The 6000-nt window shown below is 33.5% G+C and overlaps 1 long non-coding RNA gene across 1 annotated transcript in view; it reads left to right on the top strand.

Moving 5' to 3' along the window:
- The first annotated feature begins 509 nt into the window (after window positions 1-509).
- Window positions 510-6000, top strand: part of LOC103163154 — a 29137-nt gene continuing 23646 nt past the window's right edge. Inside the window, exon 1 of the long non-coding RNA XR_003488378.2 lies at window positions 510-559. This is a non-coding gene — a long non-coding RNA (uncharacterized LOC103163154). The remainder of the gene's footprint in view (window positions 560-6000) is intronic.

Genomic DNA, 6000 nt, shown 5'->3' with positions numbered 1-6000 from the left:
AGCCATGTTATCTCTAAAACCTACGGGTAGGAAAGTTCATTCTTTTAATTATTATTTCTAAGTTTATGTATGTGTGTTTTGCCTCTATGTATCCCTGTGTGCCACATGGATGGGTAGTGTCTGCAGATGCCAGAAGAGGGTGTCAGATCCCTTTGAAACTTTATTTACAAATAGTTCTCAGATACCACATGGGAGGTGCCTAGGTAGGGATAGTTTCCTATTGTTTATGGTTTGGATTGGAAGGAGGTGTTCAGGCTTGGACACCTCTTTCAGATGACTTTAGGGTTTAGTTAAAATAGATAGTTATCATGTGACATAAGCAGATTGTTGTATCTTCTTATATTTTACCTTTATGATTGTTACTTTTGGATACTTTAAACTGTTAAGTTTTAATCCTCTTTTAGAGTAAAAGGGAAATTGTAGGGGAAGCTGTAGCCACGCCTACTTAGGGGCTGGCTACAGGTGTGCCTGACCACGCTTGTGAGGGCGTTTGCTCTTTCGGTTTCACTTTGGTACTTGCTGTACAGACTGCTGCCATGCCGGCTGGCTAGGTCGCTCTGTAAGTAAGGCTTTTCCCTATTAAATACCCTTATATTTTTACCTGACTCCATATTGGTAATTTCCCACTATAGGGAGATGGGAACAGAATTCAGCTCCTCCACAAAAGAAGTAGGTAACCTTAACTGCTAAACTGTCTCTGCAGCTTCAGGAAAGTTCATGGTAATTTACCTGCTTCTTTTGGAACTATCATGTAAACAAATAAACATTTAGTTCTACAATTAGAATATTTTAGTATGTTCACAGTTGTGTACAATTCACTATAACTAATGTTAGAACATAACTATTTACTCCAAAAGAAACACAGTACAATAATAGTTAGTAAGCCTTCCACTTGACTCCAAACCTATTATCATCCAGAACAAGGAAAGTACAGATCTATTTTCAGTGTCTGTGGACTTCTACAAATTTTATATAAGTAGAACAATAAAATACGTGGTCTTTATTCAACAGATTTCATTCAGTCAGGAAAAGAGTTTATCCGCTTTCATATATGATTCATTTGTTCCATCCTTTACCCAGTTGAATAATATTCAAGAGTGTGGAATAAATGCCTGTACTCAGATTATTTTCAATCCTTTTAAAAGAGTCCAGAATCTCAGCACTGGGAATGATGTAACCAACTATGGTTGGATCATCCCACCTCAATTAACCTAATCAAAATAACGGGCCTAGAGCATCGTTTTCCAAATTATCTGGATCTCACGAAGGTGCAATTGAGATTAACAATCACAGCCAACATTATTTTTTTCTTTACTATGTTTATTTTTAAGATGGGTTTCTCTGTGATACAGCTCTCGTTATCCTAAAACTCACTATGTAGACCAGGCTGGTCTCCAGCTCACAGAGATCCACCTGTCTCTGCCTCCCTAGTGGTGGGATTAAAGGCTTGCACCACCACTGCCTGACTGTATTATTTTCTATTATTTTTATGATCACAAATGTGAAATGTCATTGTGAAGATAATTTCTTTTTCTCACAATACCAAATGGTAGAAAAGATAAATGTAGTGTTAAATGAATATATTTTGCAGAAAAGCACATAAATTCATTCATCTATTTTTACTGGGGCTATTTAATTATTTTATTGTTGATATTTAAGTTTCTTATATATCATTATCAAGATGTGAATAGTTTATATTTTCTATTTGTATTTCTTTATTCTTAGTAGTGTGTTTTGAGGCACTAATTTTTAAAATTTAAATTAAATTGATCTATTTTAAATGATTTTGCTAGACTCTCAATTATTTCCTTGATTATCACTCTAAAATTTAAGTCTCTTTATCAGCATATACTTATAATTTGCAGTAAGTTTCTAATTTCAGACATATATGCAAATACTATTCCTTGCTCTATAATTTATAATGTTGCATTTGCTATTCTCTTTATATATTTTACTTATATACTTCATAAACATAAAGTGTTATTTTCATCATCACCTATAATTTAATCCTTTCTAAAAGAGGTGAGTAAATAAAAATCAAAGAACTTTACATGAGTATTCAGTATGCTATTTTAAGATTTATTTTTATTTATGTGTGTGTGTGTGGATATGTGCATGTTAGTGCATGTGAACCATGGAGGTCAAAAGAGCTCATTCCATTGTGACATGCAGTTGTTAGGCTCTCTCACATGGGTGCTAGGGACTAACCAATTAACTCTTGAGCCATTTCTCCAGTCCGCAAAATTGGTGTCATTATTTGATTTTTTTCTTGAGCTTAAATTATTTTATTGTTATAGGTATTGACACATTTCTCTTTGTGTTTGGACTACATTGAACTCATTTGCCATCTAAGATCTCTAGAGTGCTTTTCATGAAATTTGCAGTTTCCTTCCATTATTTCATTACAGTCAATTCTCTTTTATTTCTATTGCTTTGTAGATACTTTGTACTTGACAATACAAGAACTTCATACTTTCAATTTTCTTCATTTATTTAATTTTCCTGTCTTTTAACTAATTTATGGAAGCTACTTTGAAGTATACAACAAACCAAAGTTAAAAGTATAACTGGTAAAGTAAAAATATGGCTAGCAAAACGTCATCAAATCAGGTCCACAAAACATCCCATTACAATGACAGGAGAAGGCAGTAAGCTGTAGATGCAAACAGAGAAAGTCCCTGGACAAAGTAGAGTGCTCTAGGCTGATGAGGTTTCCAAATATTAACCAACTCTAACAGAAAGGTAATGCTATCTAACAAGGGGCTTTTCAATGAGCACAGGCAACATGATAACTTACCAATAAAATGTACATTATTCCATATTTAGGACTTTTTGCATGTTTTTTTTTTGTGTTTTGGATTGCCTGGGTTATGTTACTGATGTCAACCTTTCCCAATTAAGTGTGATGGTTTTGATGATTCGCCTCAGAAGGCGCTACACTAATAAGCATGTGCATTCATCCAGGGAATACAATAGGTTTAGAAGTAATTATTATTGTGAATCACTGTCGTTAGAACATGTTATAGCTACTTGCCTTGAACTATCAGTAATACTGATTATCTGCAAGAGACCTACACAAGATTAGGCCTAATAACTTAGTGTCAGTAGGTGAGATAAAGCCCCCAAGAAGCCTACACTATCCCCCAAGTATTTATAGTTAATGTTTGTTAACATTAATGGTATAGGGGGAAGAACTCACAAGGTTCTATCCATCTTGAAGGATAACATATAGACACTTAAATATTGTTGAGAGTTTTCTTCTTCCATGTTTAGCTCTCGAATTAACCTTACTGGTTCATATTTGGATGGAATTGTTTCCTTGTTTCTGTATGATTCAATCACCATCACAAATCCTTTGTCACATAACTGCAATACCACCATTTTGAAAGTGGTACCAGGAATATTAGGAATTCAAGGTCATCCATGGTTACATATTAAAACTTAAACCAGTCTGGGCTATATTAAATCCTAATATCTTTCTCCAAAAAGTAGATGTCACAGGCACAGAGTTTATACAGGGATCTTAGAAGAGACATTTCAGATGAGCAGGCATCTGGGTAGTTAATAATTGCATGGTAAACTGTTTCGCTGATGCATGTGTTGCTGTTATCTTGAGTTAACCAGGTATCACAAGTTCTTTACATTTAAGGACACACTACTACTAGAAAACTCCTGGGCTGGTAAGATGTTTCAGAGGTTAAGAGTACTTGTTGCCCTTGTAGAGGATAGAGGTTCAGATTCCCAGCACAAATATAGCGATTCTAAACAGTCTGTAACTCCACTTCCAGGGCAACTGCTGCCCTCTTTGTCCTATACAAAAAGTAGATATGCACATGGAACACATACATACATACATACATACAGACAGACAGACAAAATACTTATACACATAAATACAATATAAGATTAAAGCTTCTCTTTCTAAGAATAGGTAGACTTACAGATTATGCTACAACATTAAAGAAAGTGAAAGCATCAATTTTCCTGTAGAACAGCTTCTTAATTTCTTAAGCAGGGTCTGTCAGATATCCCTGCTATAGAAAAGCTATTGGGACATTAATAATACACAGCTCAGCTGCATGACCTCCAAAAAAGTGGCATGTAAAATTGGCAATGTCTGTTCAGATTTAGGTTCAGTTAAATTGATATCCCTCTCTTTTTCAAATAAAATTTTGGTATGATTTTTACTTGTATGTTTCTCTCTGGGCACAGTTCCTCAACTACTGTTGTAGAACTTCTGTGAGATTCACTGATGGTCCTCTTTTCTCATAATTAGATTTTGTTTTATGGAGAGTGCACTTACTCTGCAGTAGTAAGAAGACTTGCTTCTCAGTTTCTTCAGGTATCGAAAGAGCATCCACCTCGCAAGTGAGCTAGCTGCTCCAAAATAGTCAGAACACTGAAATTCTTGACCTGTTTTTTTCTGGAATAAGTACTCCATCCTGTGGCCCCACAGTGGGATTTTAAAAGGAGAAGGCGTCCTTAATTTTCTGAAAATTTAGCTTCTGCGAGATGTAGTTTATAAGGATCACAAAGCATGGTAGGTTAGCCTCCTGAACAGCATCAGACCATAATACACTAATACTATTAGGTAATAGTGTCATCTAATTTTTGAATACATTTATTTAGAGTGGAGCTTCCATGGTGTTGTATTTTGGAAAAGGATGTTAGAGCATGTATCACGGATTAAATGCCAAAATCTTGCCCTTTTTACTAAAACTTAATAGACTTTATTGACTAAGTATTTTTGTGTCATTTGGAAAATTCCAAAATATACTAAAAGATAATTTTGCATTTCCCAACAATTATGTATATTTATGAGTTTAGAAGAGCATCATGCCACCATTGCAAAACTGTACTTTGCTCTACGGTTAGTTAAGTATAAATAGTCTTGTAGGTGGATATGAAATATAGAAAATACAACGTTAATAGAACAACTGTATTAAAGCGGTACATAAGCTCAGTGATTCTATACAAATTATATGCTAAATCAGTTTGAGAATTTTCTCATCATCACACTGTGGTAATTTTCCAAAAATTCTAGTAAGAAATTTAAAAATTATTAAAAATATAACTTCATATGCACTCAACATATTCAATTATTCAGTCATATTAGCAGTTTATATTTTGTTTAGAGAAAACATACAATTAAACACGGCTTTAAAGAAAAAAGTTTGCAGCTATCCTATGAAAGTTAATCCTCATTGATTTATAGAAATCCATTGGCCAGGCTGCATGTACATTCTCACACACACAAAAGCAATGCCTGATGACACAAACACTTCAAGACACTTCCCACAGAGTCATATTTATAGCTGAAATTGCAGGGAAATGTTAAGTCAATATGAAGAGATTTAAATCTTTGACAAATCAAAGTGACAATTGACCAAAGGCTTGGATGATAAAACAGTGTTTGAGCTTCCTGGCTTGACTCAAAGCAATCGAATTTGCTTAGTTCCCCATCATGCAGCCATTATTTAGTTAGTGGAATAGACAATCTCATTGAAATTTTCCTCATTTTTTGTTATTATCCTTCTATGCGCATCCCTATTAGAATTTCCATATCCCTTCTATTGTTTTATTTAACCAACATAAGTCACATTAAAAAGAGGAAATACCTTATCATTTATATTTCCATTTCCATATATTATGCTATAAATGAATATCTATCATAGCTAAAAAATGTAAATTAACAGTGATTTGCCTTTCATAAATACTTTTCATTGTTATATCTATATCCTTTGTTATAATAGGATTCATTAAAATAGAAAACAGTAATCAAATTTTTCATTTTGGAATTTGAATTAGCTAATTTTACATACATAAAGACATAAAGGACACTATTTTTGAAATTATGCTATATATATATATATATATATTTATATGTATTTCCAAGTACTGAATGTTTATAAATACATCACAAAAATAAAGTGGCCTAATTGCTTCATATATATTTATAAGCCAGTATAAGTCTTAAGTGAACTAACACTTTGAATTACA

This window comes from Cricetulus griseus, chromosome X (assembly GCF_003668045.3).
Source record: "Cricetulus griseus strain 17A/GY chromosome X, alternate assembly CriGri-PICRH-1.0, whole genome shotgun sequence".
Classification (NCBI taxonomy): domain Eukaryota; kingdom Metazoa; phylum Chordata; class Mammalia; order Rodentia; family Cricetidae; genus Cricetulus; species Cricetulus griseus.
This window is presented reverse-complemented; position numbering and strand designations above follow the sequence as displayed.